The following is a 24,472-nucleotide window of genomic DNA, read 5'->3' as shown; positions in this document are numbered from 1 at the left end:
GACCTATACCGTTTAGATCACCTTTTAGAAATTAAGGAAGTATATTTATTGGTGCTCTAAGTCCAAGTTCAATTAGTCGGTGCTCTGAAAGGAATAAATACTTCACTCAAACTTATGCCTATTCGTATTTGGTATTTTAATCATACATACTATATAATATTTACTGTGTAAACTCATACCTAATTAGATAAAATTCGCAATCACTGACTCATTAATGCGCAACTGGTATCGTTTGTAATTAAAAAGGTTCGTTTTGTAATTATTGTAATTAGGGTTGAGAATATCATGTCAGTATTCAGTACATGCAAAAATCAATCTTTTTTGATTATTTACCATAATTACCCTGTTATTCACATAAAAAGTTAAAATAAATCTACTCTAAGCTAAAATATGTTTTGTCATTATCGCATTTTATAATAATTGAAATTGACAGAAAGAGACAAAATACATATGTTTTAGCTGAGAGTATGTTCTAACTTTTTTTGTAAATAACAGAATTAAATGCCAATATAATATATTTACAAAATCGAATGCCAAATCAGTTTTTTTAAGTAAATTAATAATAAGTGTCTTTTAAAATTAAATGCACTTATTTGTGACGGCAAGACTCAACTTGTGAAGTGACTCCGTGCTCATAATCAACCAAATTTTTTGATAAGTACCTATAACAAATTCTTAGGTAAACAAGAACTATTTAGGTACATCCTCACTAACGTACAAGGCATAATTCAAAACCATATAAACGCTGTACTAATACGCATATGGATGTACATAAATATAAGTAGAAGTACTAATCACAATATTTTCAATTTAAATTTTCATTTTGATACGTTATCGGAATACATACACTTTATCCTCAAATTCCAATAGGCACCACGCGCGTACTACGTCAAAAAACAAAACTAGGACGAAAATAGCTAACGTAATAGGTACCAATCTATAAATGGTACCTACGCTCCACCTATGATAAATATTATTTGCTAAAAACGGTATATATTGGAACTTAAATGGATTTCAAATTGTTTTCGCTTTATTAAAAAAGATAGGTTTACTCGCTTAAAACATTAGGAATGCCGTCAACCGTCAAGTACCCAAATTCATTGCAAACTCGCCGCTATTACCGCGCCATAGAGGTTCATGTGGGGTAACTTGATGTGATGTTACATACGAGTAGGTACTTACCTTCTGTTATTACGTCAGAAAGAAAAAATAAATACAAACGAATCGAAAGCAATTTTTTTCTTTTCTTTTTTACCTTTGTAATATCTGTCCACAACAAATCACCGAACTTGTATAGTAAGAGCATAGCACATAATAATCTAATCTAACCATGAGAACTTGATATTTATGTACATTGATAATAAAGTATATCTATGAATCAGTGATAAAAGTTAATGAAAGTTGGTTATCGACGATCACACATGTGTATGTTTGTTTTCAAACTGTTAGTTATATGGTGCAAAACAATAGAATTTCGTGTGTACAAAGGAAAATTTTACCGATTCGTTAGATAATAAGTAAATGAAAGAAGCAAAATGTAGCTATATTTTCAACCAAATTCACTGTAGAGGTTAAATTCATACTTCCATACAAATATTATAAATACGAAAAGCTGTCTTTCTGTTCCGCTTTCACGGCTAAATCGCTGGATAGATTTTGATGAAATTTGATGCAGTTCAAATATAAGCAACTTTTTCAAAAATCAACCCCCAAAAGATGGGGGGTGAAAGTCAGAGAAATTCACGCGCGAGCTTGAATTTAATGAAAATCATTATGTTTTCAAATACGCGCGATAGAGATAAAATATACTAGAGTAATTTTTTATCAAACATTTGAGTCTTTCAAGATATGAGATCGTCTGACAAATTCTTACGAAACTTGATTATCTTAAAATGTTAACAATGGTGAGTAAAGTAACGGTTCTCCGTACAAACAAACAATATTTGTTTTTGTTCGCGTGATCTCATTTATTGTTTTAAAAAATGATGAGTCTCAAGTGCATATCTGACTGAAATCAATCAGAAAACATGAACAAGATATTTTTCACATAACATATATGTAAAATACACATTTTTTTCATGGAGTGTGGTGTCGTGTTAATATGTTTCTGTAATAATTTGCAAATAAGTATAATTTTTTTATTTTTTCCGTACGTTCTGGGTTCGGTACCGTTATTTATAAAAACGGAACATATCACATTTTGTTGTATGGAAGCCCCTTTAAATATTTATTTTATTGTATTTTAGTATTCGTTGTTATAGCAGCAACAGAAATCATTTGTGAAATTGTCTACTATAACGGTCTATGAGGTGCCTGGTTACTGACGCACAGACAGACATACTGTCTGCGGAGTCTTATTAATAGGGTCTTGTTGGGGCGCGGAACCCTAAAAATAATTATCTATCAAAATGGATTTGTTATACATGTCACACATGCTTTTTAACTTATTTTTGAAAATAATAATGAGATGAAAAAAAATCTGGAATCGAGCGGGACATCCATCAATCGGAAGTATCCATCAACTTGTAAAATAATTTGTGAGGCCACGAGATAAATAAAAATATATATTTTAAATTACATACCATATTTTAGCAAAATACGCAAACACTTGAAATTGATAACGAGATGCGATAGAACGATGAATGACTTCTAGAATATCGAAATCACATGATTTTTCTTACATAATTTTAAAAGGAAAAAAAAATTGTAAAGAAATGCCGTTCTTAGTATTTATTCTAAAATTCTTAGAAATATAAAATCATAAAATAAAGGATAGCTTCCTTTATACAATTTTTTTCTGAATATCAATCACCGATGTCTAGATGATAAAGACGACCGCCTGTGATTGAAAGGTTCTAGATGCGAATTCTACTTAATTCATATTCAAATAATTGCTAGTTTTTTTTTAAATTAACACCCATGTGAGTCAGAGAAATTCACGACAGCGAAGTGTCTACTAAATAAATAAATATAAATAAATAAAACACTGAGTGTACTATCAACTTTATATCGGTTATTCGCGTCGAAATCACTGATTAGGTAAGTATATAATTAACAATACAGATATTTACATTATTAATTCAGTAATTGTATATATTTACGGTCGCGTTATATAGATATCGTATCAGTATTTTATTTTTAAATGCATTCGTCGAATATAAAGTTAATTAACTTGTAATGTAATGTTCACAAATATTGAACCGTACTTCTGCTTCTGATTGCAAAATTATTACATTACCAGTCGGTCGTAAATCGAATTTGGTTTTGGACATACAAGTTTGGATAAAATATATATTTCCAATTTACGTATATCGCGGGAATTATGTGGCATAGAAATTTAACAAATAATTTGTTATGGGCGTTGACAATCAAACAAATGTTAATTGTATTTAGTTTACTATTTTTATTAAAATACGTTTCGAGAAACATATTTATTAGAAAATATTTTTTACAAATTAGTAATGATGTAAATAAAATTTTATTTGTAAGCACAGAGAAAAAAGGAATTTAAATACCTGTCTAGTTTTTATTGACTTGTTTATATCTCTCTCTCTCTCTCTCTCGCTCTCTCATGCACATTGCCTTTTCCATTTCACACACAAGTTAATAATCAACCAGTGTCCAGTTTTCCTCACGATGTTTTCTTTCACCGGTAGCAATTGGTGGTCGATGAAAATGATACCTGAGTCAGATGGGTATACATCATGTGACCCGAATAGGATTCGAATCTGGGTCCGATCGATCCACAGGATTAAAAGGCTCTTAACAATTACACCACCGCCGCTTCACGGTTCACGTCCACATTACAATATCTAAAATCATATAATCTCAGTAACAATCCCGTGTACTCATGACATACTTTAAGTTTAGTTATCAGATAAATAATAAATAAAATATAAATAAAAATAAATATATTAGGACAAATCACACAGATTGAGCTAGCCCCAAAGTAAGTTCGAGACTTGTGTTATGGGATACTAACTCAACGATACTATATTTTATAACAAATACATATATAAATAAACATCCAAGACCCGGGCCAATCAGAAAAAGATCATTTTCCATCATAACCCGACCGGGGATCGAACCCGGGACCTCTCGGTTCCGTGGCAAGAATCTTACCACTGCGCCACCGAGGTCGTCGAATAATATAAATAACTGTGAGATCATTTTCTAGGTCGCACAGTGGTAATGATACAGATGAATGGGACGAAACTTCTCACAGTATTGTTGTGAAATAATAACTGTTCAAGTTATCCAGCTCTTGATCAATTCTTGAAGGTTGCTTTAGATTCAAAAAGTGTGATTTGGTATGAAATAATCTTCAGAAACTAGACCTCCGTACTATTTTCACGTCATATTCTAAATTAGAGAATATTTACCAAAACTCGGAACGACCACTGCTGAGAAGAAATGCCAAAAGAAACTCTTTGAATTCAATGTTTAATTTTTTTTTATTATATAGACTTTTTATTGGTTTAGTTATGTTTAAGTTATCAATAGTTTAACTACAGTACAAGTATTCTTTTTTTCAAAATCAAAATCAATCAGAAATTAGGCCTTCACAGGCAAATTAGAAAGATCATTTATTTGTTAGGGAGAGGCAAAATTAATGCTAAATGGTCTGTGGGGAGAGATATGGCTTCGATTCCCAATCAAGGCCTTTCTTCATTCAATTAAGACTGGGTCAACCTGCATACTAGACTAGAGCAACTACCACAGTTTTATAACTTTTTTTAAATTACAGTAGCGAAAATAAAATAAAATACCACAAGAGATTATGCTTCATCAAATGATTGATTTATAAGAAATATTATAGTTTTCTATTTGAGATAGAGGGCTTAATTTTCTAAAAAGAAATCGATGGGGCCACTGAAGTCCATATCGTAAACTGTAACTACATTTTGTACAATGGAAAGCTATAATACTGTGTTATAAAATCATTTATATAGTTGTAACAAAATCTCCGAAGATATTTTTTCGTTTTACTAATTAAATTGATTATTATGCGCTTTTTTATTGTAATTTATCGTGTCAAGGAAAATTCTGTGTGTTGATAATTACACAAAACAAAAGAGCAATTTTATGTAGTACGCAAATTGTTGCCACTTAACTTAATACCTATATATAATGAGCCTATATTAAGTATAGCTCACGTGACCAACTAAGTGACCTCATTGTCTGAAACTTTCTGTTTCATCCTGTTTGTATGAGTATCCGTGAAGGGATATAAAAATATCACTCTGACAGTTCTGTAGAAGATAAAGACGTGTGTGTCTAAAAAATATCCAAACTCAGCCATGAAAATCTCGAACTGCACTAATTTTTCAAACGAATCAATGTATAAAAACACTTTTATCCAATAACAACCGCAAAAAACACAATTATTCTATGTTATACGTTTACACTTTCACTATGGTTTGATTTAAATACCAAATACGAATTCAGTTATAATTAACGCTATGGTAATAAAAAATGTATTAATTGATAGTACTTGGTGTAACGATGTCTACTCCCGTGTATAGTTCGGAAGATATAAAGAAACTGCCTTGAGTTGTATTTTGTTATCATGATATCATAATCAGTCACTCGTGGGTAAGTGTTGTCATAAATATCTAAGTGTTTCTTGTGTGTTGTAGAACGTTGTATAGTTGAGCGGAACAAACAATGTGTAATCTGGGAAAATGCTTAAATGTTTCCCTCTGTCTTTATGTATGCTTAGATCTTTAAAACCACGCTACGGAGTTTTTTAATAGATGATGAATGAATGATACAAGAGGAAGGTTTATGTGTTACTTGAAATAAGCAGGGACAGGCCATTATAAGTATAGTATTTGACAGATTGAATGTGACATTCCATATGCCGATAAGATAAAGATTGTTCAGGTGTAACGCAAAAAATTTACTTGCTTTCGAATATTTTTTGTCGCTTTATTTTTAGACTTAAACATTTTTTTTTTAGTTTGGTATACATACGTGTTTTTTATCCTATTACTATACAACTATATTTATGTCTAAAATTTTGTTTAATATATGAATTATGTATGTTAATTTTATATTGCTATATATTATATATACTTACAACAAAATGTAAGTACACGTTTGCAAATAAATTATAACTTAAACGTGGAATACCTGGTATAGTATCTGAAATAGCTTGAGGGTACTTTTGCGGTATTTTTTATCCCGAAATTTCTACGGTAGGTGAGCCCCAGGACGCAGCCAATAACACAGTAACATGAAATGAATTAAGACTTGTTTTGGTTATTCACTTTATAGTTCACGTCGCAAGTATCATTGTAAATATATTTCCGAAACGAATACTGCTTTTTTGTTTGTCTAATATCTATTCCAATTAGAGAAAGCCGTGCATAAATAAAACGGAATAACAAGATACCGTCAACCTTTAAATCCCGAGAGTTTGGAAGTACGAGATAAGATCCAAATCTTATATACCATTGAATAACTACGCATGACAAAATTAGTCGCGCTAGCTGGCGTGAACATAATGTCAAAGATTATTTCACAGATTGTCATCTGTGTTTGTGACCTACTTGCTTGCTAAGTCGATGTCTCTGAGAGTATTTGAGGAATTAAAAAAAAAACTATTATTACTAAACTATTTATTGTTTACCGTAAGCATGTAATTTTTTTGTAAGTCTCTCTAAAGAAATATGCAATGTTTTCCTGTTTATTTTCATCCGGCATTAGAAGTCTGTTTATTATTAGTATTAGTTTCAAATCAATTCAATATACTTAATAGAAACTTTGGAGACGATTTGAAATAACTATAATAAATCTAACCATATTTTAGTCTTTTTTCTATTCATATTAATATGTAAATAGTAACTACACTTACTCATTACTATGCTCAAGATTCATAACAACTCACAGAATCATATTTAATGCTTTTCCACGCACGTGTTCTTGATCAATTATTATGATAAGAATAGGTACGATTTGTGTAACTATATCTAATTGTAATAGTTTTGTTTTAAACTATACGCAATAAATATAGCTTAATTTGTTTTTTTTTTTATACACAAAGATTCAGTTTCTGTGAAGGTACAAAACTAGTAGTCAGGAAAGTGGACTTTCTGTGGTGTTAATCTACATAATATTCATGGTAACATAGATGAAAGATAATAGTATAGCTCACTGTACTGTTCTATAATTACAGAACACTTTTTAAAGCAAAATCAGTATAATATAAATGTTACGTTTCGCTTTCGACTCTATCATATGGTTCGAAACTTTTTCTTGTAATACGCATACGAGAGGTGAAATTTTGTGGAATATTTCCTTTTGTAATATAATCATTTGAATAACAAGGTATAATTTACAAACAAGCAACTATTTTAGTAGTTGTTAACAAAGATCATGTTATGTTTAAAATGTATGTATAAAACTAAAGAAATAAATATTTCCATTTTTCACAATTCTATTTTCAGATCATATCAGATGCTTTTTAAGCGATTTGAATAAAATCTGAAACTAATTAAAGTTAGTACCTAATAAGTAATTAACACACTGAAATATATAAATAATATATAAATAATATTATTTATGTTTCATATGACAAAGATATAATTCCTTGCGGCTCGGCGGGCGGCCGATGTCCACTCTGGTAGTGGCATAATCATTTAACTGGGCTCTCGGTGCATATTTCATGTGAACATTATTCATCACTGACGTTTAATAGATGCAAAGCATTGCAGAGGGAAATTTATAACTGTCAATAACCGTGTCAAAACGTTCTAATACGGTGTTATGATTTATAAACTGTTTGTTAGATATAACTTTATTGCGAATCAAAAATAGACATCTTTAAAATTTGTATATAATATACCAACAGACTTTAAATATATGTTGAAAAAATTTAAAAGACACATTGGAGTGAGGTCTTCGGAAATGAACATGTATGGAATGTATTAAAGATGCCATCATATCCAAAATTTAGTTTTGGTTCAAAATTAATAGTGAGTTACTATATAGGTACCTACCTACATAACATTCCTTTGTTTTTAGGGAATGTCAATGAAATGTGGTATCATTCTCGACTACGATTCCCTTTAAATAAACCATACAATTTCGATTTAGCGTCGATTTTACGATCGAGCGCATGCCTGACGTCATTTCTCTTTGGTAAGGCTAGTGTTGCCTAATATCAGTTTAGGGTTTTTTAAGCCTTAGTCACCTAGTACTTCTACATCCACGGGATGATATAGAATGGTCCATATTTATTCAAAGAAAATAGCTGATTGGATTTTGGATCTAAGTCTCTACAAAACAAACCAGTTAAAATCGATATAACTGAATCACTTAATCACAACATAGTAAACATAAGTATCATTTCATGATTCAAATCACGAATAGCGATTCGTTTAATCGTTTTCCAATACCCGGCGAAAGCATCGATTAAGTTCTATATTCGATTGCTATCTCTGATTCGGTAATTATAATTACTAATCATAATGCGATTAGTGATTACTATGTGTAGATTTGCTCTCGACTAATATCGATATTGGAAATTCAATTGCATTATATCGAATTTGCGGTTTAGTCGAATTGGTTAGTTAAATGGAATTTAGGTTAAGCCATTGTGTGAACTGATTGAGAATCGACTATTAATAGTAATATGAGATTAAACATTTGTTGAAGAATCTACTTTATTGTTTAATCCTCTGTTGAAGAATCTACTTTAATGTTTAATCTGTGTCTTCGATCACTCATTGCTAGTTTCCTTTTGGGGCTGTGAGGCCCCGAAGCCCAGGGTCAGGGTAAAAAATAAACGTTACAATTTTGAAGATTTGGCTGTGATTTTATGCGTTGCTACATGCCTGACGTCAACTCTCTCTGGGAGTGCTGTTGTTTCCTATCAGCTATTAAGGCTATGTGTACCATATTCGCCTACGACATCCACCAGGAGGATAATGGAGTGGTCCTATTCCAGTAGACTAACTACCCGTAGACGTGCCCGTGGTGGTGTTGTTATGAATTATATCTTATCAAAAAAATAACAATTAAGTAACAAAAGCATTATTCTATTTTGTATCACTTTAAACCAATTGCAGCTATTACACAAATACAATACAGTTTAAAATCGACTTTCGTTTTCAGTCGCGTGATAGAGAACAATGAAGGATTTGCCATTTATGTGTGTGGAAGCAAAAAACCTGGTATCCAGCTAATTCGATTATGTATTGTGTCTATTACGTGGGTTGAATAATCGACACAGTATGTTATTACAACAGAAATCTGGATTAAATTACGAAGTGAAAATATTGAAACTGAAAAAAGACCCTAAAACTATAAATACAACTAATATTATAAGTTTTTGAGGATGTATGTTACTTTGTAGCAAAATCTACTGGACGGATTGTTATGAAATTTGGTACACGGGTAGAATATAACCTGGAATGACACATAGGGTAATTTTTATGAAATTTCCACGGGAGCGCAGCTAGCCATTATTTAATTTGTAAAGGTTAGACATTCTTAATTACTTAACCAGCAGCTCGGCCCGGCTTCGTTTGAGTAAAACCATAATAAATTATGAAGTGAACTGATGAAGGTTTAGGTATACCTAAATCTTCATCAGTAATCAAGCTATCTAATAAAAAAACCAGCATCAAGATCTGTTGCGTAGATTCAAAGATTTAAGCATACATAGGGACAGACAGAGGGAGGCGACTTTGTTTTATAGGTATTCTGTGTAAGTGTAAGTGTATAGTGTAACTGTATAGTGATAACTTTAATTGTAAGCCTAATATAGTGTGCGGTGAACCACAATGCCTTAGAATAGTACCATTCCATTTTGTCCCGTGGCGGTTGATAGGCAACAATAATATTCCTAATGAGGGTTGACGTCTCGGCGGCCGGTTGTATAATCATATCGTATCTTAAAAACTGTAAGGTTATTTTATACGCTGACTCTGGACTCAGCGTATAAAAAAACCGCGATAAGCCTGGGCTTCGCGGTGTCGCAGCCCCGAATGCAACCCTAATATGTGGAGATGAGAGATAGAACTTTCATTTCTTCTCACATGACAGACCAAGACAGTTTAAAATGAGTTCCTTTCGGCATTGCTTCTCAGCAGTGGTCATTCCGAAATGCTAATAGATTGTCTTGTTTGCTATATTAGTTTCGAATAATATTATTCTTCTTAAGTAATTAGTCTTCTTAAATAAGAAATTAGTGAAAAATGTTGTGCTTACATTATATGTGATTGTCTGCAATCACGATAAACAGAAGTTAAATTAACATAGAAATTAATCGATCACATCGATTATTATTTTTTTCTAGAATAATTAGTATTTTCTTCTTGATCAATTCAATACAATGTTGTTATAATTAACATTTTATCGCTTTGGTATTACTCCTAAGTATTTTTTGCTGTTTATCTTGATTTTCATAGCTGACTTGATACGTTTTTGTATATTTTAATATACTTAGCGACTTAATGAAAATATTTTCTTTTATGAAAAGTATTTGATTTAATTTAACCAAAGATAGAATATGTACCTAGTTAAAGGGTGCCAGTCAATTTTGATGTTAACTTTAACCAACGCATAACAACGCAAAGTACGCCATTTTGTCTTATCGGCGGCGGTAGCGCGCAGGTTTAAAGTTAACGTCAAAGTTGACTGGTGTAACACACTCTTAGTGTGTCATTCTCCTAAATTCAAATTTGACGGCCGATAAACTTTCTCAGGCATAAATAGAATAACTCAATACTCAATATTGAAAGAAAAAACGTAAATTCCTCACGGTGGAGTGTCAAACAGACAAAGTGCTAGGTTATGCAGTAAGTTGCAGTTAACCAGCACACTAGCGCCACCATTTCAATTTTATCGTCATTACATTTTCATTTATCAGTGAAAACTAACAAAGTGGTAAGTAGGGTACTGCAAATTTTGCTGAACCAGATATTGTAATATATTATATGTCTATTGGATACAATTGCCATTTGCATTTTCAATTTCAAAAACCGATGGTAAAACGGTGGTGTTAGATGTTTTATTAATTTACTTTCTAATTAAATCCGATTTTTTTATTCTTTAGTGTGACATATTCTATTTTGAATATTCTTCATAGGTTATTAGTCAACGGCGGTGTGTGGGTTTGAAATCACTTTTTAATTTAGACATTTTTCGAAGTGGGACACAGTCAACCAATTAGTGTGTGGCATTATTGAGACTCGACAACATATAACGCAATGTGTTTTATTGGCTGCCTCTCACTGTGATTCGACAGTGAAAAGTGAATTGCAAGCCCGCACTACCTCTGTGGGCGAAGTGCAGTGAACCAATCACATTGTAGTGTGGTTGCTGTTGCGTCACAATGGCGCAATATGATTGGTTCGCTGCGTCTGTCACTTCGAATCGATTCGATGGTGAGAAGTGAAATGCAAACACGCACTACCTCTGATCACTTATCGCTTAACTGCTTAACTACTGAAGAATCGAGTATCGAATGACAAAAGCAAACAGCACACAATCGTGATCAATGATCATCTGTGTCTGGAACGTGATGTTTTGTTGATTCTATATTTTCTGCCTCCGCACACATTTCGCACGGCAGATAGTGTGTCCTTTAATCTATAATTATATCTGCTTAGAGTTCTAAGCATTTTTAGACAATTAACTATCATCATCATCGTGTATTTTTATATGAAGACTTGGAAGTTAGACTAAGGACCTAAAAGGAACTTAACTATATGATTTCGATCTTAACTATATCATTCTCTAGCTTTTTCTCTCTCTCATCTGAGCCTCTTCCCGGTTTCTTCATCAGCCGTTGAGTGTCGGAGCCCAGGGTTCATTTTCCTACTTTTCGTCTGCACATGGCACGGTCGTCGCTCATCCCTATCCCTATAGTTGTGATCTCATTGGCACGCATATCATCTTTGAAGACACGAAGCCTCTTCTGTCAGAGTCAGGCGGGCGTGATATATACATTTGTTCCGTACGTTTTTTGCCGGTGTACGCAAGACATGGCCGTACCAGCGCAAGGGACACTCCTGGTTCGTCTGCTATGTCACAGATATAATGACTGCCGCGAACTGGTATGATATATGAACTATCTTTATTTTTTACAAGCCGCCCGCCACGGTTTCACTCGGCTAAGACCATAATAAAAAGTAGCTTGTGTCACTCTTGAAGATTTCGCCTATCTCTATGCCAAATTTAATCAAAATCGGTCCCTCGGTCGGTTTTTGAGTTTATTCATTACAAACAAAAATACAAATCTTTTCTCTTTATAATATTAGTATGGATTGGCAAATAACAGTCGATCAAAACAACAAACTCGTGTTATAATAAAAAGTATAATGATTATCAAAGTCATAATTTTTTGCCGCGCAAAAATTTTGAAGGCGGTTATATTTGCCTTGAACATTTTTTGTAATTTCCATGGATAAGATTCCGTGCGCTATTCTTATAGTAGAAGAAGCGATAGAAAATTTCATTACATTTTTATAGATCTAAGAAAATTCTAGGTGAGTAATTGTACAGAAAATGGTTAGCTACGTAATGGGAGTGTGAAATTTTTACAATTTACTAGTTTTTTATACCTTCCAGGTAATGTAGTACGTCCGGGTTTTAATATTATTATTTTTGAAAGAAAGAAGCGAGAAGGCGGTACTCTTAGTTTCATGTAAATTTTTGACTTCGATAAAGTGTTTTCAAATCATCATAAGTTGAATAAACCATTGAATTGAATAACTGTTTGTGCAATAGATATCTGTGATAGGCTAACAACGAACAATTTCAGTAATACTATGCGATAACAGACAGTCGGACATAACCTACAATTTTCAAAATTCTCATTCAATACGACGTTTTTATACGATTATCGATTCAGGTCAAATCCGTGAAATCGATTTTAAAATAAGACGGAAATCATGCATTTAGATTTATAGGTAAGTGATATTTTGTGTATTATTTTCTTTTGGCGGCTGTGAGATGAAAAATACATTTGTTTTCAATATAACCACGGGTATCAAATTAATTGTTATCATAAACATTTTGAAAATACATATCACAAGATCTTTTACTTTGAAATATAACGAAATTATTCTTTCAGACAAAATGCTGGCTGTTTTTTTTATTTTTTTATTAATTTATTTTTAAATACATAGTCGATTTCTCGCCATCCTAGTTAGGTACTGTGTACTTTTTCCATACAGTTGTACCTCTGTAATAATGACTAACTATAACTATGGTATTGTTTACTTAGCTATGGGTTGGCTGCATTTGCTCATTAAATACAACCAGTAGATAAGTTATCAGTGCAAATACAATATTTGTCAGAACATGAGCTATTGAATTTTACAAGTGTGTTTCGTAAATTATCGTTACTTAAACGGATTTTTATCATTTTTACTAAGAAATAGAGCATAAATTCAATTCAATTCAATATAAATTTAATCAGATAGCCAAAATCTATCGGCAGGATCCAATGGCCGGCTTTCATATTTTTAAATCAGTAGGTCTTCTAGGAATAATATGACAACACACTTTACATTTTTCTGCGCACGTTAAAGTTAACGTCAAAGTTGACTACTGTACAACTATTTATGTGGTCTAGGAATAATGACAATATTGTCAAATTTTGATTTGAGTTGCGAGTGCACCGTCAAATTTGTTTTTGTTGTTTTTAACCGGCGCGGCGCGCTACTGACGTTTAGATAAAATGGTGTACCTACTTTACGTTTTTCTGCGCACCTTAAAGTTAACGTCAAAGTTGACAATGCAACCATTTATTTTACTCAGACAATAGTCACTGCAGTGCCTTAGCTGAATTTTAATAGATATTATAGAGCTATATATGTGTCGCGCCTGTACTGGTCTACGAAGGAGGAGGATGTCGTAGACTACGTGCTGAAGAAGTCCAACTTCACTCTCCGGGTCGAGCGGTTGACATCTCGCCACAAAGTGAACTTCAATTCCCATCATCTGGAGAAATTCATGAAAGAGGACTTCTGGCCGCAGGGAGTAGTGTTTCGGAGGTTCCGAGGAGTGCGCCACACGTCGCCGACACTACGTGTGACCTAGTTTTAAGAACATTTTATTTATATGTATGTTAGTGTGTAAGGTAGTTATAATATTGGCATTTGTATTAGGTTTTTTATACTGTACTTATGTTATTACCTGAAATAAAAATGATTTATTATTATTATGTATCTCCTTTTAAAAATTCACGGCACTAAGTCCGGTCCTTTGAGAGGCTCGCGTGGGGATATGGATCCAACACGTAGAGCCCTTTGGAGAGTTTTGATGTTATGTAGTTCTCCTGCCAAAACCCGCTCGCGGATTTACCAATAAAATGATATGCCCATGAGCAGGTCTCGGCGGGAGTGTGAACTATTGCAGAATAATGGATAGAAGTACTGGTCGAATGAAATTTGGATGGACTGAGAATAGGCTATTGCAAAGAGTTCGGTCACCTGCCATAATCATGATAACTGACTATTCAGTGGCAGGTGGTGACTCGCCGCTCACTGGATGAGCCCCTCAAATCAGTCGCCGCGATTGGCGACAAAGGGGCAACATTGGCATGGGCGGCTAAGGGTGTAGAGAGGTGAGTCTGCGGGGCGCGAAATCATGGTGATCCAGTCAGACGCCCCCGGCGTTATGACATTTTACACTTCCACCCTTCGAGCATATAGCTCTCGCGACTCCACTCTGGCCGGCCGGTGAAGGCAAGCCAGAGGTAGTGGTCCTGTTACCTCTCGGTTTCCACTCCGACCTTAGGGAAGGAAGGCGGAGGTGAGGAACAGGGGCCTCCCCTGGGAGTACTCAGGTCCGTGGGGTCGCTACTCCCCAATAGCTCACCACAAGCTGCCCTGCGGGCTTATTATTATGCTATCGAGCAAATTAAATTATTTATTATACTTGATTCAACAGAGTTTCAACATACCGACGAAGTGTCAATAAAGTACCTAACGTGGAAGCTTGATCCTCGATTAGAAAAAAATCTTATGAGCATGCGCACTCTCTCAGTAAGTTGACAAGATCATTGTACCAGTTACTAATCGTAGATTTTAACGGCATTTTGAGGTGAATACTCTGCATGTTTGTTGTGGCTTCGTTTACATTGGGCGAGTGAGAAAATATCTTGATTGTATCGATCTATACATACATTTACTAATTTATAAACAGGTTTAGGCAACTTTCTGTGTTGACAAAACCATAGCATGCATGCTCTCTCTATTCATTTACCATGCTTGTTACTGCTAGATCACTCTACCAATCTGAACAATGGTTATAAGGCGTTAAGTGGGCGGTTATGACTCAAAAATATCTCAAAATTTTATGACCACCTCTTAATGATGTTTTTAGAATTTCTTTTTGTTTTCCGAACTGATAAGTTTATATCTTGTACCGTTTAATCTAGCACGCTCGTAGTGGGATGGAAATACATTGTTAAGATAGCTATGTAAAGTAAACAGCATATTAAATTACCTTGCGAACTTGCAGTGAATTTGGATCAACCTATCCAAGGTTAATGTGTGGTCGACTGTACCATTGTAGGTTATAGGACAGCACATCAAGACGCACAAATTGGATGCAATTTATTATCATCGCATAGGTGTTTTTAATGAGTGATTATGTATTTGATTGTACCTGCATTTAAAAGAACTATTACTTTTTAAATCTTAAAAAAATCGAGAGTAGTTTTTTAAAGTATATTCTAACAAATGTATTTTATTTAGATTATTATATATCTTGTTAGTCATTACTTTTTATACCTACAAATAAATTATCATCAGATTCGGTTTCAAGATGTTATTCTCCGATAAATAACAAAGAAAACACAGACGGTAGACAAAAAGTCAGACGGTCAAACCTTTTTGCTTTAGAGAAACCTTTTCTCAAAGCTTAAACGTGCTAGATCAGATCTTTCCTCAAGTTAATACTGAGCATTTGAAATACTAACCTCAATTGTTAGAACACTGTAGACTGAATTACCCAGTGGTTAGGTTTGACATACACCCTGTCTGCGATAAAAGTGAGAAGCTTCACATCGAATGTATTACATCCACTATTGTAGATGTATTTAATATGTTAACCAAAGATAAATATTTTCGTATCTAAGCAGCAAATCAATTTTTTTCTACTTCAAAATCAGTGAATCCGAATAGAATCAGGATGCAACATATATGAATCCATTTGTGGATAATTAATCATTACTTAAACTTAGCAATTGATTCAAAGTATTTTTTTAGTCAAGAGTATATTATTATAGTATATTTTTCGTTTCATTTACTCTTTTATTTAACTAAAAACTCAAATTTAATGTAATATTTTTAGCCTCCTTATGTATCCATTATCTCCGAAGGTGAATGAATGAATGAATACATAAAGGTCAAAGTTACATTTTAAAAAAACATTTATCTTATGCTAATAATGTACCTAGATTTAATCTTAAAAAGAAGCACATTGATCTTTAAGTAGGTAGGTACAGTCGCGTGCATTGATATAAAAACAAAAGCATACAATTTTAGATTTTGTCACACACAAAAAAAAAATAGTTGAAATAATTACATCTCGCTTTTTTTCGACTTTAATCAAAATTTCCGAAATACAATCATACATAAAGACGTAATGCAAAGATGAATCGAACTGTCATTAACTCATACACTTTAAGATCATAAATCTTTGGGCAAAATAAAGGCAAATGAAATATCTATCAGTAATTAGCCTACTTTCACGCTACCAACCTATCGAGTTAAGCAATTACGATGCTTTGTGAAAGAAGATGGGTTACCGCAAAATTTTACAATGAAATCAAGTGTTTGAAAACTGAATTAAAAATTTAAGGAAAATGTTACCTATATTAGGGAAGTAAATTAAGAATTATGAAAAAAATGGAGGTAATTTAAAGATATAACAAAATTTTTTTTTTTTTCATAGAATACATAATCAACAGCATGCAATAAAATTAAATGTTCTATGGCAATGACCTTTATATTTTTTGAATGAACGAAATTAGTCTTGCTTTAAATCACTCGAAAGTCATTGTTACTCTCGAATATATCGTGCTTCACATTTATTATTATTAAACTTAATTACTTTTCGCCAATTTGCATGCTATTGTTTTTTTTATTATCGGCAAAATTTTAAATATTATATCGAACTTTACAGTTTTTATTTTTTATGGAATTTTTGGCTGAAACATGGCTTTCGAGTCAGGCGACTCTTGGCTCTGTCTAGGCATAAAGATACAGGTAGACTGTTTATTATGTCTTCATTGCAATGAATAAAGCTAATACTACGTCACCTATAGAGTGAACTCATTCATCGATTGGATCTTTGAACGAGAATCTGTAATTCTAATTCTTTGATTTCTAGACTTAAATTATAAAATCATCTGGAAAAAGTGACTGATAAAAAGGAACATTTTTTAAATTTATCTACTTTTAAATTAAGTTTGTTTTTTATTCCAGCCAGTTCTGAAACGGAAATTTAAAATATGAATCTTTTTTTTATTATTTATCTGTAAATACAGATAACCTAGAATTAAGTAAGTAGTTGTCTCAATTTTAATCGAAACGGAACAAAGTACCGTTAGCTTTTACTGCTTGGTATGTTCCGAATGCACCTCGTTCTCAAGGTTACGATGTTATAGCATTATGATTACAGTGAGATGGGAATGTTAATGATATTTCAATAATTTCAATCATTGGATGGACCTCATTGTGATGGTGATTGGGGCGAATTTGCAATGAATTTGGTTAGGTTGATCTGCTGGTTGACTGTACTTAAGTACTATGTCTCTTGGTTTCGATAATAATATATCGTGTATGATGTATGATGTATGCTGCGGTGTGTGTATGAACTTTTCAGACTAAAGTAAATTTTTATGGATCAATATACATTTCTCTTCGCCTCGTGTTCACAGTTTCGTTCGGGCTGTGAGGCCGCGAAGCCCGGAGGTCAGCGTATAAAATAACGTCATCATTTTAAACTCAGATTCATATTGAAGATTCGGATGTGATTTTACAACTGGCCGCTTGCCCGACGTTAATCCTCCATGGAAATGCTCTTGTTTCCTATCAGCTGTCGTCGCGTTCATGAGATCCATTTAAAACCATCTCAGTATCATGAAAGGTAAACAGATTCAATACAACATTTTTAGTAAGTAAATACATATATGATATTCAGAATTATAGTCCTTCATGTACAGTCACGTGCATTGATCTATCTGCAGTCAATTTTAGACTATATCACATTAGAATAAGAACCGAGTGTATACCTATTGCACGTGATGGTACAGTGGTCGCCTCAATAGATGGCATGATGACCGGTAATTTGAAATTTCTTGTCGGCAAACCGGTTTGGTTTGTAATCTGTACAAAAACTTTGACTGACGCAGTCATACAATAAACTATAAGAATTTTTGAATATTTCGGCTTCAATTCGGTGTCTTGGCCAAGGAAAATTATTTTTCACTTCTAATGCTCGTAAAGTTTGTTATTTTTCAATTAAATTGATTTTAAGCTCTAGAGCATAAAGTAATATCCTCTAATAATTTCTTGTTTGAGCGTTAAATAAATCGCCTACCAACTTACTTACCTTAAAATAAAATATGCTGATCAACATATAACTTAAAATTCATCGTCAACCTCACCAATATACAGGCCAATGCAAAGAAACTTGTCATGTCGGCTGTACTTTAATTAGCATCTATTGAAATCTTTTCACAAACACTTTTACAAAATTTTCGCGTCCATTCATACATAGGTAAGTGTAAATTCTAAAGATGTGTTAAAAAAGGAAATGATGCCATTTTTGTAAGTATACTTACAAATTGACTAGTCTTTTTGTTGCTATTGTTAGATATAATACAAAGAAACATTTTGCGAGATCATAAATTTATGTATGTACCTATTCCAAAAATAATATAGAATACCATAAACTTTTGAACTTATCTGTACCTTAAGTATCATAGAATATGAACAATCATTAAAATACAGAATAGAGAATTTATACATTTGCTATTATTTATTTCTTACTAGTTTTTGCCTGCTGCTCCGCCCACGTAATTTTGCCGGGATGCAAGGTACCTTATGTCCTACAAAATTATGTCTTGCAAAATTTCAAGAAAATTGGCTCAGTACATAGAGCGTAAAGGGATAACAAAAAAAAAACAATCTTAATTTCGCATTTATAATATTAGTAAGATCGAAATGTCTCATATTTTAATATTTATTATTTTATTGGTTTATACCTTATCTACGTTCTACAGTAAAAGGGCAGTTTAGCTAATTTAACACTCCTTCATGATCCTCTCCACGTGGCCGAGCCAACGAAGTTACATGATATTATAAACTTCATTATCTTTCGCTAAATAAGCTGAACAACCAAAGGGACAGTCAAAGAGAAATAAAACTTCTCTTTAACAAATTACACGGTCTCTGTGACTTAATGGTTATCATGCCGTACTCTCATGTCAGAGCAGAGGTCCCGGTTTGGATCCCCGGGCAGGTTAAAAGGTAAAATGATATTTTTTAGATTAAACTGGTCTTGGATATTTACCTATAAGTAGTATATGTTAGAAACCGATTCTCAATGGCTGAGGATGTAACCGGGAAGACACTCAGATGACAAAAATGACGATTTGAAAAAAATTCCCAACAAAAAAAATATCACCGAAATTAATCCATCAAATTCTTCAAATTTTGACCCATTGAGTTAATATCCCATTACAAAAGACTTGAATTTAACCTGGGGCTCAATCTGTGCGATTTTTACCTATTTACCTAATACTATTCGTTGCAACACAACACCGGTTTTATTAGTCACTGGGATTTAGTTTATCCGACCATCGATGCCGACTCAACAACACAAACAAACCACTATAATCATAAAACCCACTCACCTTTTACTAATTACACTCCATATTCCAGGACCCACTCAAACCACGCACAAAAACATTCGATAACTGATAACAAAACCTTAACATATATGTTTTAGTCAATATAAGTCGGTAACTAAACGTAAACGCGCGTGGAAATGGTTTTCGGTAGACGCGGGCGCGTTCTTCTTATGTTAGAACGCAAATGACCACAGTTCGAGAGCCATCGAAGCTGTAAGCAAGTACGTGTGTACAATGCTTTGACGTCACTTTAAATGAAATTAAAAAAACCCGGAGTAGCTATAACAGACAGAGAATCTATGGAGGCGTCAACACGATACTTGGAGAAAGTAGTCTTGGTCATTTGTAACGAAAGTGCAAGTTATGTTCTGGATAATCGAGCTAGACTAATTCCGAATCCATTTGCCTAAATACAAGTCACACATTTTTGCGTAACAGTTTTTAACTATATGTAATATTTGTGAGTTAAACTGTTTCTTGTTGCGTTTTGTCACCGTGGTTAAGTACAAAACGTTTAAGTGTTACAAGAGTTATTATAGTCTTTGTTGAGAGTGTTTGGAGTTATTTTTGTGGTGTAAGCAAGTAAGGAAATGGGGAGTGGCGTGGCTTGATTACACTGATTAGAATGCTGTTTGCGGCAATGACATCATTGTTAGATTGCAACAGCGTTTTTTTCTCAAAGTTGATTAAACAGAGATTTACAGGAAAATAACGTAACATTATATAAAATAAGTAATTATTGTTTATTAATTTAATATCTCACAGCGTGCCTAACATGGTTAATTACACAATAAATTTTCATTACATGACTTTTACAATGTTCTAGGTAGGTACTGTATAGTGTCACATGTGTCAGATTTTCATTCAAATCGTTTAAAGTATAAAAAAGATTTTCACAAGTATTTGATATTTTTTTATACATACATACTCACAGACTTTCGCATTATAATATTAGTAGGATTAAATTAGAAACACTATCGTTTTCATACTGAAATTTTTCAACAAAATTATATTCAATTTCTCCATAGGAAAGAGTAATTTACATCTCACAAGCTGTAGTAATTAAATTGACAATGTTAAAACTTAGCCGAGTGAAAGGTCTTATGCATATCATACAAAGTTAAATCCAGTCCAGTTTCTCTGATTTAAAACGGTAATGTTCGAAAGTAGATGGTTTTGTAATGAAACTTCGCCATATCATGATGAGCAAAATATATTATAGTTATGTATGTATACTGTTGTCCGGGAAAAACAGTAGCCAGTGTCATTCTCCAGCACTCAAACTATGACCACACCCAATCCTCTCAATCCAATGCTCTATTTTGACGTGAAAAATGGACAAAGTAAAACATACATATATATTTCAGTATTGATCGCTATGTTTTTCGTAGAAATGTGTGTGAAAAATGTGATTTAGGACAGGGGCCAGCGTATTTAGTAATTAAAATAATGTTTCGTCCGAGAACATTATAAAATGGAAAACTATAATACTTTCTAATACTTCATCTAATGTGCCATATGATGTTAAAATATTTTTTAATATTAGCTAAGAAATTAATATATTTATAAAATTATAATTTAATATGATTATTACCTGAGCGAAGCCTGGACGTCTAATTGATATTAATCTATACTAATGAGAAAGTGTTTTAAGTTTGATGTATCTGAAACTAAAAACTCTAACGATTCCCAAAATTCTTTCACAAACAGAAAGCAACATTATTGTTAATTGATCTTTACGACTTGCAAATATCTAGATATGACCAAAATTCGAACATGGAACCTCCAGTATAGCTGTCCGGCATGATGACCATTAATCCACAGAGGTCGTCAAAAATCCCGAGGGCCGAACCCGGGACCTCTCGGTTCAGAGGCATGCACTTTACCACTGCGCCATAGAGGTCGTCAAATATCTGATCTGAATAGTCTGGGTCATAGACTAAAATTTGACGTCTGATTCTTCATATTGCAAAAAGAATAAGATTACATTTACGTGCTCTGTTACAAGTAAATCCACAATACCTCGACAATCCATAGTTTGAACCAACTTAAATGTGTATCGCTTATCCCGCCTGACTTCTCGTGTTAATCACACTTACGCAGTAATATGTCAGTGAGAATGTCCCTTACTCTCGGTTCTCGAATGTATATCATATACATTTATAACATTGGGTGTCATTTTCGTGTAGGTTTATACTATTTATAGTCTTTCAACAGTAGACATTTAATGATAACGTTCTAATGACGAAGTACTGAAGTAAATATTACTACTGAATATATATTAATGGTTTACGTTCATCGTTATGTAGTTGCAATATACAAGACAACTACACAAATTCTTTAAATGAAATTAATGAAATGAATATTGAAAGTCGGGAGTTTTTTATTTTGTCTAACAAATAAATTTGTAACACTTGGCGATATCAGTGCCAAGTGTTACCTTATAGTGGATGATTTCACTCAGTTCGACTACACATGGTAGATCTCAAATACATACTCGTCATAAAAAGCCGCATCGTTCGCGTTCAACTTTTCCCCTCGAAGTAATAATTATACCTGTCGCTAATCGGTTGTAGCGGAACAATTGACACGCGATGTATCGATATGCAAAACATGCGAGTATCGAGAATCGAGTAGCGTGAATCAATTCATTAGAAACTATTTTTTACTTAATAATCTATAAAATAGATCATTATACGTCGTAAGCAATTACTTTTATGAGACTTTTCTTCATTTTATTATATGCATTTCAACTAATAGTGCATATTAATTGCTACGGATATATCCAATTATTATTATTGAAATAAAAATTTACGCCTATTAGGTAGTACTTGATCATAGAAGTTAAACTGTACTATGCATGAATAATGACGTAAAGTAATATTTTGTAAACATAAACATAAATAAATCGATCATTCTCATGCAGTAAATTGTATTTACAGTTTACATTTTTAGATTTTATTTATTAAATAACATTATTATTTGTCAAAATAATTATTTGTAATAAATATATATATATATATATATATATATATATATATTCACTTTCGGAGTTTAGCCGTAAGATAGACATAGGCATCAAATACATCCAATAAAAAAATAGACGCAGAGGTTTTTGACCTCTAACAAAATATAAAAATAAAGAAACCTTGAAATTTATTCACACGCTCGTATCCTATAGACTAGTGAAGACATTATAAATTTAACCTTTGACCCAGTTTTTGTTAACTATACTTTTTAATTAGTTTTTTAATTAAAAACGTCTTAACTAATCTTCAACGTACTTTAACAATGCTCATGTTTTGTCAGCATAATTTTAATGTAATCGACCACGTGATTAAATGGAAAAGTTAACAAAATATTTGGCTTCATTTGTTTTATATTAAACAATAAAATGCCTGACGATGGCTTTTTTTTCGAGTGTGTTAATTTCTATCACTGTCAGATTTTATTCGAGTCGTCTAAAGGCATCTGGTATGACTTTTGCGACTACCTAACATATCCAGTGGTAGGTAATCGCATACGCTAGTGTTAGCGAACTTAAACTGTAAACCAGTGTGCAGTTATCCTCGCGATGTTCTCCTTCACCGGATGCAAGTGGTGGTCTTTAAAAACTATTATGCTCACACTACTGTCAAGTCTAGTCAAGTCAAGACCCTTTATTTTGTGATATATTAAGTATGTAGCCATATGTCAACACGAACAATCGGCAATTTGTGACTATTCAAGCAAATAAGCACTTTCATAGTGTCAAGTCATCACAAGGTGAACTTACGTGAAATTTTGTGTCGTTAGAATTTTTTGAGAGGAATCTTGAAAACTTTCTTTTACATGTAAGAAACTTTGTGTTAACATTGTGTTAACATGTCATCAGACATCGCTATGTAAAAGGCCTTAATAATGTAAGCGGTATAAGTTTCAAAATGTAGCGATTTTTTGTAAATCATAGTACTTACAATAATTGTTAAATCTGAAAAAAAAATATATAGTTTAGTCAACATACATTAGGTTTTTTTTTTATCATCTTATAGCATTAATAATGAAATATAATTAAACATCTTTCAGTCTCAACACCTGGTTGCTGAAAAAATTTTAAACGTTTGGTCTATTTTCCATAGGGTTCCGTACCATTACCTATATCAACTTTATCCTTCTAATTATCTATAATTTTTTTTATTCTAAAAGCAACTGTGAAAATCTACTGTGTAACTTTTACACGGTTGATGGACAAATAGACAGACAGGACAGCGAATTTTAAGTAAAAAGGGATGCAAGTTTGTGGAGAAAAGAAAATTGATCAAATTCATGAGTTGGAATTCGCTCAAGACTTGTACCACAGGCGTTCACTCAGCAAGGTTTCTCGCTAATCAGTGAGTTGCCTTTAATTGTGTTTTATCTTCGCATGCGGCTGATTCGATTTGCCGAGCTGTTTTCCGAGTGTTCGCATATTCCACGTGTCCTGGTTAACCAGTGATATGATTTATGTTACACGAGAAACAGTGATTTTTGTGTGCCATATAATAAAGGGCTGGTGACTATTTTGGCCAACGTTTGAGTTTGGCCATACAAGGAGGAATTGTCGCCAGC

General features: G+C 33.0%; 1 protein-coding gene across 4 annotated transcripts in view; it reads right to left on the bottom strand.

Moving 5' to 3' along the window:
* The window catches only part of LOC128672234 (uncharacterized), a 28,960-nt gene extending 8,874 nt beyond the window's left edge, over positions 1-20,086 (bottom strand). For 2 of the 4 annotated variants that reach the window (XM_053749246.1, XM_064436132.1), the window contains exon 1: positions 19,889-20,086. The gene's annotated coding sequence lies outside the window, so the exon portion shown is untranslated. Of the gene's footprint in view, positions 1-1,255; positions 1,281-5,494; positions 5,511-19,888 lie in introns of those variants that run through there. The other 2 variants (XM_053749244.1, XM_053749248.2) reach the window with 2 other exon arrangements.
* Between the last annotated feature and the right edge of the window lie 4,386 nt (positions 20,087-24,472).

The sequence above is a fragment of the Plodia interpunctella genome, chromosome 9, assembly GCF_027563975.2.
Source record: "Plodia interpunctella isolate USDA-ARS_2022_Savannah chromosome 9, ilPloInte3.2, whole genome shotgun sequence".
In the NCBI taxonomy this organism is placed as follows: domain Eukaryota; kingdom Metazoa; phylum Arthropoda; class Insecta; order Lepidoptera; family Pyralidae; genus Plodia; species Plodia interpunctella.
This window is presented reverse-complemented; position numbering and strand designations above follow the sequence as displayed.